The sequence below is a fragment of the Tympanuchus pallidicinctus genome, unplaced genomic scaffold (genome assembly GCF_026119805.1).
Source record: "Tympanuchus pallidicinctus isolate F22 unplaced genomic scaffold, pur_lepc_1.0 scaffold5, whole genome shotgun sequence".
Lineage (NCBI taxonomy): Eukaryota > Metazoa > Chordata > Aves > Galliformes > Phasianidae > Tympanuchus > Tympanuchus pallidicinctus.
Window position 1 is genome coordinate 73,939,545 of NW_026294769.1, and position 12,783 is coordinate 73,952,327.

General features: G+C 41.1%; 1 protein-coding gene across 9 annotated transcripts in view; it reads left to right on the forward strand.

Moving 5' to 3' along the window:
- Positions 1–12,783, forward strand: part of ADGRB1 (adhesion G protein-coupled receptor B1) — a 277,528-nt gene that overhangs the window by 17,425 nt on the left and 247,320 nt on the right. The gene's annotated exons all lie outside the window — the stretch shown is intronic.

Genomic DNA, 12,783 nt, shown 5'->3' on the forward strand with positions numbered 1-12,783 from the left:
CATTTTAATCTTCTGTTCACCTTCTTTTTGGAAGGCCAGATATATCAGTCTTTTCTGATGTCTCCTGGTCATCTTAATTGTCTTTCTCTACAATGCAGCCTCACTGTGTATTCATCTTCCTTGAAAACGAGCTCAAGTAATATATGCAATATTTTAGAGATGATTAACAAGTGGAATGGCTTGGGTTGGAAGGGACATCAAAGATTATCCCCCTGACACAGGCAGGGTTGACAAGCACTAAATTAGACACTAGATCTAATTGCCCAAATTTTAGATGAAATATTTTAGGTGTTAGTTCAAAGATTTTTATCAGTTTGGGCACTGATAAGCTCCTCCAGAGCAAAGCCAAGAATCAGTTTCCTGCTGTATAACCCCATTCCTTTGCTCCCACTCCATGTTAGAAGTTCCCCATCCTGAAGCCAACAGATTGATGCTATGGTGGAGTCATTCCTGTTTCAGTTTCCCAGGCATTCCAAATGCTAATACCCTGAAACAAATGCTTAAAGACACAGAAAGCCAAGCTCTACTCTTCTGAAGAACAAAGCCAGTGAGAATCCGCCTGTGGCCTACAAAAATTGGGAATTTAGCATGACAAGAATGATTCACTTTGTCCGGAAATGTCTCCACCAATGCCTTCTAGGTTGACACATGGCGTTTTTGGTTTTTTGTTTTGTTTTGTTTTTTTTCTGGCTCTCTTGTTTACTTGTGCCCAATCTGTGTCTTTATTTCCTACTTTTCTGATCCTTAGGGATGACTTCACTTATTTACAGCTTTCAGTATAGGAATGTCCTGATTACCTAAATATGCATGTATTACCCTTATGTTACACCTGAGGAAAATGAAGCAGAGGGAAAAAATGTCTGGGAAGGAGGCTTGCCAAGGCATTGCTAAGGAGAGGTGTTGGCCAGGCTGCTGTGGGCATCCTTTATCCCACAGCAACTTCCCTCGGATGGTGATGGATTCCTGGTTCTAATGCCTCCCCATGGGCAGAGGCAGTCTACCAGGCAGATATTCTTATAAGGAGACTGGTTGTTTTTCCTGCTCCTCAGCCTGCATCCCCCCCTTTCCCTGCTTTGCTGAGCTGGGATGAATGGGAAGAGAGAGGCTCTGAGTGGACTCTGTTCTCCAATGCCAGTCGCTGCTGAATTTCAAATAACTCCCCAAACAAAACCCAAACAAGCAGGCCCTTGTGTTTCTCTATCTCCTCTCTCTTTGGCCTTAGTCACCAGGCTTGGCAGCAGTGCTGCTCTTCTGTGGCTTGTCACATGCCTGCTGGGGAGGATGGGCATCTCTTTCCTTCTTCTTTTCCTTCAGGGGTCTAAAACAACAGAGCCCTTTGCCTTGTTTGCTTTGCTGGGGCAGGAGGGAGTGGGGAGAGAAGAAAGGGGAGGAGGATGCTGTAACTCCCCTTGGCATGTTCTTTGGTCAGTAGCAGGGTGAACGCTGGCATCTTCAGAAGAGCAGCTGCTACTGACTGTCCTTGTCCTCTGCTTCCCTCGTGCTGGTGGCATCTGGTCTGCTCCTCACAGGGGGTGATGGGAGAGATGCAGAGAGATGAAGGGAAAAGAGAAGATGCTGCCCTATGCATGGGAACAGAGTCTCCCTCTTGTCCTGGTGCCATTCGCCAGCTGGCTGAGGTGTCTCAGCTGTAGAAAGTGGTCAATGAAATTAGCTCAGTTTTTGTCCTCAGCTGTCCTATCGGTGAAAGAGAACAGTAGGGCAAACCCATCTGGAAAGCACGGTTTGGCTAGCACTGTTGTCTTGAGACACTGGGAATGGCCATCATTCTCTTGGTTTTGGGTGTGAATATGCATGGTAGACTGTGGAGGGAAAAAGAACACACTGCTCCTCTGTTCACCTCTTCTCTCCATCCAGGTCTGGGGCATGGCATTCATGGTGAGAAGGCTAACACTTGATCTGAGCAGAAAGCTAAGGGGTCTTGAGACCTGCACAACTCACTCCACTGATGATAGGATGATAGGATAGATATTTTAACCCCTTTGGGAGAGCACTAATAGGGCCAAAGCTATTGCAGACTGGTGGTGCATCTCCTTATGACCTACTCATTTTTGTCTGACAGACTCCCAGTGATCTGTTTTCTGCTAAAAAGAGGGAATTAATGCCATTCCTTTATCTCGTGTCTTAGACCAGAAAAGCTCTCTGTGCAAAACTCACTCAAGATGCACTGTGAGTATTTGGCAGCATATTGCAGCGTTGTTCACTCCACAGCGCTCAGGCACAGGTTGCAATTCAGCCCTGCTTTAACGGGATGAGAGGGGCTGCTCATCCTGGCAGTGTGCTTGGCGTGCACTGACTTTAAACGCCAGGACAGGAACCCTTGCTTGTGATAAGGGTTGTTAACTCCTGACCTAAATAGGCCAAAAGAGAGCAGTAGTTTATGGAAAGCCTGTTCCATTGGTCTGGGTAAAAGCCAGCCAGCTTCTCCCTGTGATCTATTGACCAGAAAGAGAAAATCATTAATAGCCTTTCTGACTGCCTAAGCAGAAGAGCCTAAGTGATAGCTGGTGCCTGTGCAAACTCACAGGATGGGATGGGACAAAGGAAGCTTTATCTATCTTGCAGATAAATACAGATCTTCCTTCTGCAAGGTTTGTTGCTGCTGCTTTTTTTTATGGGCACAACAGCATCTGAGATACTGACATTGCAGCAAGTCTCTGCAATTGAAAGGCTCACGGAGCCATCAGAAAACACAAAAGTAAAGGATAATGACAGGGCCTGTACTAACCCAGGTTTCTGGGCTAAGTTCAGGAAAATCTGGATGAAACTCAATGGTCTCATTCTGCCCAAGGATGAACTACATGATCAAAACTGTCCTTTCTGGAATAAAAATATACATATATTAAGCAAAATACAAAATATTTAATGAAGAATGACCTATATTTAGTACCATCCCAATGTTCCCTTTGAGATGAAGAAATTATCCTAAGAAACTCTTTCAGAATCGTGCTCTGTACAAATTGATGTTTGCACCTGTTCTCTGTGTGTGCAACATCGATTTGGTTGAGCTGCTGCCTCTATGTGATGCTCCACTGCTTTTAAAAGGGTTTGGCTTTTTACAGTTATGCTCAACACTGATTTTGAGAGGGAGCTCCTATTAATATATCTTTTTATATATTCCTACATATGATCTTTATAGCTAACTATATATATGAAATAGCAAACACCTCCAGCAGGGAGTGGTACGTAAGGAGACATTTACTGCTAAGCAACCATTTCAAATCCAAGGCTGCAAATTGTTTCTCAGCCTAGGACAGCTCTCTTAACCCCTGAGCTCTTCTACTGAAACAGGGAAGCAATAGGCATTTTGAAATGAAAGTGAAAGGCAGATTTATTTTTAAAATACAAATTGTTCCAGAAATAAGGTTCAAATCTTTTCAAGGTGATTGTTTTTCAACCAGGCTTTTGGGAAAAAAAACATCAGAGAAGAGTTGCTAAAATTACCAGTAGAAAAATGCAGTTAATTTAGTCTTCTTTCTCTCTTTCTTCCTCCTTCGTTTCTTCATTCATTCCTCCCTTCCACTGGGAAAATATTTTGAGTTTCTGTGAGCTCTTTTTTACATTCATAACAGCTTATCTCAAAGCCAATTTTTAGCAAGTGATTGTTGCCAAACTCTTTGACTACTAGATATTCATGATTCCTTCAGTTGCATTATCAAATTGCATTTGATAAAATATAGATCATGAATCACTGTCATTTCCACCATAGAGAGGCTTAAATGAGTCCATATATAACATTAGCATGTACAGGCAGTTTTCCAAAGTTTTTTAAGAAATAAGTTGGTTTTATACCAATACTTCCAGATAGAGATACTGGGATTTTAGTAGTCATATTTCAGCCACAGGTAAATGCTCATGTATGTCTTTCTGTAACTAAGTGCTGCAAACACATATATTTAATCTTCCTTTTGTGAGTAGCTGATCACAACAGAAAGATGACAAGTACTGATCAGCTGGTAACAGACAAGATATTTTTACACAGTGTTCCAGGCACAATTGTCCTGGAGAAGCTCTCTATGAGCAACTAATTTTTTAACTGTCAACTTTGAGGGTCTTAGGCCTTCACCGTGACTTCCTGAACTGATGAAGGGATGAGATCCCTCAGCCTCTACCCAAGTCCTTGTCACTAGAGGGAGGCAAAAGGATGCCTAGTAGAATGAAGTAGTTGACCTACGGCTCCTTTGGTGATGAGTGCGTTTCCAAATGTTCCACTGATCATCAAATTATCCATGAGTAATCAACAATATAGGAAAATAAGGGCCACTATATTACTCTTACAGGTGCAAATTTATTTCCTGCTTCTCCTCCTAACCCCAACCGAGGTTCATTGAATTTACGACAAGTGAAGATTATCCATCTGTAGAAAGAAAGTGATAAAGAGAAAGACCAGATGGTGGTCAGAGTGAACGGCTGGGATTATAAGGAATTTGGAAGATTTACGGAACATGTTGTTGAGGGTTGCATCAAAATCAATTTCTGAAAATGGAATATGAAAAAAAAAAAGGCATAGCGAGGCAGAAGACGAAGAGCGGCTGGAATGGCAACATTTGCCATGCAAGTCCTGATCAACGACACTTATAACTTTTTCCTCTATCTGGAAAAGGAGATATTTTTTCATTGCGATGATGTTTCCATGATCAAAAGGTCAAAAAAGAGATGGCATGCTTTACTCCTAAGTAGCCTTAATGCTATCCCAAACACCTTACTGCTAGAGCTGAATGTGGAAGATTAAAAACACTGCCTAAGTGTTACTTATGTTACTAATTACTGCTTGTCATTAATGGCCAATCATAGTGTGAAGAATGACTTCGTATCTTTTCCTTCTGTGTCCTGTACTAGTGAGTCCCATTGGCTTGTTTCATATATGAAGGATTTTCCTTCTATCCATCTTTAATAAATACCCTTGTAATTTCCTACATATCAACCAGAGAGGTTTAAGTTATGAGTTACTTTTCTTTTGGGTGTACGTTTGTACATAGCTATTCTCCTCTGTGTGCATTTATGACACTTAATATTTCTCTAGTGCATTAGGAAAACCAAACAAATAGATGCAAAAATAAAATTACATTTTGATGGTTTACTTGGATGGGAAGGTGTCATTTTTTCCCTACTCACCTAAAGGGAGGTTTCCATATCCTCTATAAGCCAAATCAAAACAGCTCCTTATGAAGCATCTGTGGACAGAAAAAGAAATATCCAAATGTAGCAGATTAATTACCTCATCTTTCATCAGATGATAATGTGTTCTTGCTTCAAGACTTCCAACTCCCACACTTGTGAAAGGTGTCTTATGGCTAGCGTTAAAGCTGAGCAAAGGAATCAAAGAACCACATCTTCAGCAGTAGATTCTTTCCTTTTGCACAAGTCAAGACTTTCCATGGATGCACACTGTCTGGAAGGACAACTCAGGATTGCCATTTGTCAATTCCAATATTACTGCTTTCTTTTATAAACAGTGTTGACTGCTGGTAGAAATCCTGATGAGAATGGGTGATTTGGGAATTTATAACAACCTCCTGTTTTCTATTTCTGCATCCCTCAACACTTGTTCTCTCATCTCATCATTTCTCTATAGGTAACCAAAGGCAGCTAAAGGCAAAACTAGAGTGCCTATACCCCTAAATTACTGTTTAGTGTTGGTTGCTTCAGCTGTATTAAGAGCACACATAATCCCAGAAACGTACAGTCCGTACCTAGCCCACTTATTATGAGAAGATGGAATAGTACCGACTCCCAGTGGAGACACAGATTGATTGCCTTTTATCTGGAGTTAATCTGAATGTAGCTCCACAGGGGAGATGTCCTGTCCCTGAAGACATTCAAGGTCAGGCTGGATGGGGCTCTGAATAACCTGATCTAGCTGTAGATGTCCCTGTACATTGAAGGGGAGTTGGATTAGTTGATCATTAATGGGCCCTTCCGACTCAAATGATTCTATAATTCTAGGTGGATGCCTTGGAAACCCTATAGGGTAAATATCAAAACCACTACGGACTTCCCCCACATAAAATGACAAAAATTGGGTCACTGAGGCTTCTTGCCAGTAGGGATTCTTTGATCCATCTCTTATCTCTAAAGCATACCACGTCACTTAATCATACCACTTAAAAGGGGAGTCTCTTTTAAGTGATTATGTGCCTTGAACTCAGGAAGAATCTCCAGATTGTAGAATCATAGAATCATAGAATTGCTCAGGTTGGAAAAGACCTTCAAGATCAAGTCCAACCACAGCCTCTAACCATATCATCCTAGCTCTAACCTCAGCTAAATCATGTCCCTGAGCAGATTTCTTATATTTGCTGCCAGAGCAATTTCTGTGTTTTAAGATCTCCGAGGATGCTGAGAATCCTTCAAAACACTGAAATAAATTTCTTCAGTATTGATCACTTGCAGGAAATAGGTGTCTTGGATGAAGAACGGGAAAAAGCACCAGGCTGAATGGAAGCCAAGTGGTTATACAGATAAGAGATTTGGTGCTTCCTTTTTTACATATGATTTACCCAAGGTTGGAGCCCCTCATGTAAATTCTAAGCAGGGAAATGAGGAAGAGAGCTTTTTTAGGTCCTAACAGTAACAGGGGGAGCAGACGCTCTTGAAGGTCAGCAGAATGCTGACATTTGATAAGCGACAGTAATGGAAAATTACAGATCCTGACCTCCTCTGGCACAGCAGAGGATGTACCAACATGTAACCATCCCTGGGGAGAGAAGCTGTGACTGCACCTGCCTCCAAAGGGCAAAGAGAGGACAAACATCATGGAGCGCTGGAACTCCTAACAGTGGCAATGTCCAGTTGTCCTTGCCTGGAGAGCACTGAGATGCTCTGGACTGAAGTCTGAAATAGCTTTTTCTTTTCTAAGATAAATCCTCTTTGATGATTACTGTATATTTTTTAACTTCCTGACCAAGACATGCATGCTAAATACTACTTATCTCACATATATTTATTCAGTTCTTTTCAATCACTTTTGAAAGATCTGAATGTTTAATCTGGTTCTACCTCATAGTCAGAAGAATTATAGAATCATTAAGGTTGAAAAAGGCCACTAAGACCATCTAGTTCAACTGTCAACCCATTGCCCCCATGACCCCTAAACTAGAGATTCAAATAGACTCTCCTGTCCTAATGCAAATGATGGGACTCTTCTGATGTTTCAAACAATTGCTATGATGTAAAAGCCTTTCTTACCGCATTTTGGAGAGTCCCTTATTCCTGAATAGCCATTTAAACCAAATTTTTATTTTTGTCTCTAAAATCACATCACACATCCCCATTACACTCCCATGGGGAATATTTTAAATATACAGGATTACTGTATGGGCCCATAAATTTAAAAAACCTCTCACCTACTCACTCACACTCTGTGGACTTTGTTTTTTTCCCCATGATTATATTTACTGGTGGCATTTTGTGAATGTGAAGATTAAAGATACATGATAACAAGCCCAGGAAGTCAGAAGCAAGCTGCTCTATTCCTCTTAAGCCCTACGCTGGTTTCTGAGCTGAAGAAACAATCAGTGGATTGCCTTCAGTTTGAAGAGGCTGAAACGGAGCATCAGTGGGATTAGAAGGGTTTAGGGGTATTAGGAATAATTGGTGGTGCTAATTTCCTATTCTGGAGACTTCCAGCTGTGTGAATATACTGTGAGATGCTGTACTCTGCAGAGAGGGATACATTTCTTTAGAAAAAAGGGACTTAGCTTACCGGTGCTCAGGAATGGCAAAGAGATGCAGGAGAGAGGTAATATAAAAGAAACTGAGCATAGAAGAATCTGCAGTTTTGATATTAGGTGGGGAAAAAAAAAACCTTAGAAAACATAGCGTATAAATTTGGGTAGAAAGTGGCAATTCAAGGTGAAGAAGGAGAGCAGGTTTAGGTTGGATATCAGGAAAAACTTGTCAGAAGGAGTGGTTGGGCACTGAAACATATTGCCTGCAGAAGTGGTGAAGTCACTATCCCATGAGGCACTCATGAAATGTGTAGCCTGGTTCTCAAGGGCATGGTTTAGTGGGTATGGGGGTGATGGGTCAAAGGTTGGACTAGATAATCTTAGTGGTCTTATCCCAACTTATTGATTCCATGATTCCATAACAAGAGACTGAAGGCTTCATTGGGAACTTGAATTGGGTAAGAAAAGAGTAGATACCATCACATTTTCTTGATACTTGGTAAAAGATAAATTCTGGGAGTGAGCCCACTGGAAGTGAGGATGCTGTGTAACCTGCTTGGACTACATGATAATCATCTACTTAAAGATTTTTAAACATTCCATCATTAATCTTACTCTCTTAATATAATACATTATTTAATCTAGCCCTTCAAGCATGTATCTCCCTTGAGTACTTAGGAAGATGACAGCTGCTAACCTTTGTCACCTGGTCCTCAGGAATGCTCCTTTGAAGTCTTCACATTTATTCCTTGAAGGTTTCAGCAGATACCTGGTTAAATCCTGCAGATGTAGGGAAGATTGTCTTCAAGAAGAGGCACAAAAGCTGAAACTTTGTGAGAAAGACTTCTTTGGTTCCATCTTCAGGGAAGTGAGAAGCAATAGCATATGATTAACTTATGAAGTACTCACTGAGGAAACGTCATTAGTTCAAACAGGCCCTTGTGAAAATGGCAACTGCCAGAATATGAATTTTTAATGTCTGAGCTGCATTAAAATCCAAACGTGATGGAAGACTAAACTTAGAACCTGAACTCAGAGAGCAAAGCTGCTATTTGAGGCAGAAACCAGAGATGGGTTTAGGGGAAAGAAAAGGAGTATTTTTCAGGAGACCCCCGTGCCAAGTGCTGTCCAGCAGTTTCAGACAAGTCTCAGTGCAAATTAGCATAGATTATAGGGTATGAGAACACCTCTGTCTCTCTCCAGGGTCTTCACTAAGCTATTTAATTCTTCTGCCTTTAATTGCATCCTTTCCATCCCTGTTTGCATTCTCCTTCACTCCTGATGACCCGACTTTGCTCCTTCCTTCTCCCAGGCCACTCCTTTCCATTCTGTGCTGACTGCTGGTTCATCTTCACCGCTTTGCACATATGCCCCCTCCCTACCATGCTCAGTAGGAAAACTCTGCTCTGAAGCCAGGAGCTGGCACTGGAAGGAAACTGCATTGTGCAACCTGAGTGATGTGGGAGATGGCCAGCTCGAGGCTGCCATGGCAACAGCTGGATTTTCCTCCCCCTGGAGATTATACTAAAATGACAAGAGGAAAAAAAAAAAAAAAGCAACAAAAAACAATGGCTGGGGGGAAGAGAAGAACAAAATTCTCCAACAAGATCTACTGACCCTTTTTAGAGTATTATTGTTGCTTGTATGTGTTGCTTGTATAACAATTTCATTGCTTGTTGCTTGTACATGGTAAGCAGTGAGGGATTTAGTTTGCTTTCTTTAGATAGGGAAGACCTTGCTCAGTGCTTCTTATTCTGTGATCTCTGAGCTGAGTGACAGATCTGTGATTAAGTAACAGATTTGGAAGTGACTGTGATTTCTGGGGTCTGTTAAATTTATTCCATGCAAAGAAGGGCGCTTGCAAAGATTTGGATTTCAGGGTGTACACATGTGAAGAAACGTCTTTAGGAGAGGGCATAGAATCATAGAATCATTTAAACTGGATGGGACCTTTAAAGGTCATCCAGTCCAACTCTCCTGCAATGAACAGGGACACCTACAGCTACATCAGGTTAATCAGAGCCCCATCCAACCTGACCTTGAATGTCTCCAGAGGCAGGGCATCCACCACACTCTCTGGGCAACCTGTTCCAGTGCTTCACTATTCTTACTGTAGAAAGCTTTTTCCTCATATCCAATCTAAATTTCCCCTGTTCTAGTCTGAAAGTATTTCTGCTTGTCCTATCACAACAGACCCTGCTGTAGAGTCTGTCCCCTTCTTTCTTTTAGCCTCTCTTTAGATTCTCACATGGATAGGTGCCAATGGTGTTTCTTCTGTGACAAACCTGAAGATGTGTGCAGCTCTTTGTCACAAGGTCTTTGCAGCACTTGTTAGAAACCTATACAAGCATGCAGACATGTGATGTTTACTTCACATCAAGCAACACAGATGAGATGTCAACAGACTGTATACTTCAGAAACAAGAAGATTAATCTGGTTAATCTGGAGCATCTTCCCAAGTGGGTTATGAGCCTTCAACTCCCCTCTTCTTTTGTTTTTCTTTTTTAAATATGATGGGGTTGTTTTTTTCTTCCCATCCTAACTCCCTATGTGCACGTTTGCATTAGGATACACCAAAATTGCATGGAATGTGCAGTGGAGAAGGAATTTCCCTGAATAAGCAGGAAAATCAACTCAACTGCAAATTGATATTTCATGTTGCATCAGAGAAGAGTGACTGGGGGTGTTTATGAGACAGAAGCTTTTGGGCTGTGCTACCATACTACAGGACCCTTTATTTGCAGCATCCCCTGAATGAAAGTGCTGATTTCAGTGCTGCACAGTGCTCCCAGGGTCTGTTTGTTACCAAAGGCAACAACAGCAACCACATCCTGTGCTGTCATGGAGAGTTAGGGAGTAAACAGACTCCACCCAAACCTGTGAAAGTTACGTGCTGGATTTCAACTACTTACTCATATCCATGGATATCCGTTCCCTATGCATAACAACAGTGGTAGTATGGATTTATTTTTTTTTTCTTTTATTTGTTTCCATGACCTTTCCTTCCTACTTTTAACATATGTCTCCAGGGACTTTCCCTCAGACTGGAGGCCTTGAAATGTCATAGTAGGTCAGATTTTGGAAGACTTCAAGCTTGGTTTCTGAACGAAGCAGTACTGAAGAAATGTAGCAGCTCTAGTAGTATAGTTCTATCCTAGTCAATGAACTTACAGCTACAAACATCAGCTGGGAATATAGCCCACAAATAGTCAGACTTATACTACAATCACTCCATTTTTCTCTGACTACCAAGATGCCCTCATTCTTCTTGGGTCCCAGCCTGAATAAGCTTTCAGCTGAATGTTGCAGAGATATTCTCAGATTGCTGCCATAGCTGATAATAAGAATCATAGCATGGCTTGGGTTGGAAGGGTCCTCAAAGTTCATCTAGTTCCAACCCATATGCTGCAGGAAGGGTTGCCATGTTGAGTTCTCTTTCTGAGAAAAAAAGGGTTTGGTAATCAGCGTCCAGTTGGAGGAACAAGAAGTGATAGACACTTGTGTACACAAGGAGGATGTAGTTAAAAGGGAAGTTGAATTTCAGCTTTGTCTTGTGATGTCAGGTGGCTGAACTTTTATATCTTTGCTTAGTTTCACACTGTTTGTTTTTCTCCCTCCTTTCTCCCTCCTCCTCAACAATTAACTTTGCAATTAGAGTTAATTATATTCAGTAGTTAGTGAATGTGTCCTCTGCCCTGGCTGCTGCTGATGGAGAAATACAGCAATTGAAAGGGTGAAAGATGCACAGTCAGCTCAGCAGACCTTTCAGCAGTGATTCACACCTCTTCTGCATGGGTGAGAACGAGGATCTCTTAAATATTCAGTCTTGTGATTTACTTCCCTCTCTCCCCCAGAATTTCACCTTTCTGTCTCATTTTATGAGTCAAGCAACTGCTTTTCTTGAGCCCTAAATGTCAGGACAACCTTAAAAAATCCCTTTGAGGGATGTATTTTTTTAACCAAAAGTCTCAGGCAGTATTATGCATCAAGGAATTTGTTTGTTTTTTTTTTGTTTGTTTGTTTGTTTGTTTGTTTTGTTGTTTTTTTTTTCCCCATAAATGGTAAAAGGTGCAGGCTCCATTAATACAACATAGTGTCTCCATCTTCTCTCAGTGTCTAAGGTCATGTAGAGATCAAGCTGGCATACCTCAAGTCAGGACTATAAAAGGTCTTTGAGAACCAAGTATCTTTTGGCATTAGTTGACTCTGGAGTCTCCAGAAATTCAGTATCATTCTTGGTTTTGCAGTATTAACATCATTACCCTTCCTCTGGTCTCATTGACTAAGAATCCATAAAGTGTGTATGTTGGCTTTTGTACAGTGTACAGCTTTATACCATGAATTAGTGTATCAGGTACTTCAACACTCTTTTAGTAACGTATGTATTATTAGAGTATACGAATGTTAGATTAATTTCATTGCCATTTGGGAAATATGTTATTGTTTTCCTTTGGGTAGGATGAGGTGAGCAGTATATATTTCCAATGCATTGGGTAAGCTAAAGGTTGCTTTGCCTCTTGAAAACAAAGCACTCCGTTCAGCACAACCACTGTGGATTAGCTACTGACAAGACAGGGCTGGTAAAACCTGGGTACAGAAAACCTTTGAAATAAAGGTTCAGGATCTTGCATGAAAATGACATTTTGTTGATAGGATGTGAAAGATTTTCTTGCTGGAAGATGATCTAGAGAAATAAATTTGTGCAGTTCTTTGTCTTAAAACATCCAAAATGATGATGGTCATTGGATAAGAAGAAGGAAGCTTTGCTTTGAAAGTCAACGTGCTTCAAATCAGGTGTGCAAGGTGCTTTGGTTTGATTATAAGCATAATGTAGTGATTTTCATGTGAAGTTGTTAGATGGACCTGTAGCAGAAGATTGGATTCTTGGGATTACTTCCCAAGAAGTAATCACTCCTTGCTCCCAGTTAAGCTGTCTGTATATCTCATTTCTGGGAAAACAGGTAATTGATAGAGAATGGAGAAATTCACATTCAACTGCTTCCCCTCTCCAGCCCCAGTGTGAGCAAAAGCTTGAATAGTGCTGAAAAAAACAAACAAACAAACAAACAAAAAAAAAAAAAAAAAAAAAACAAG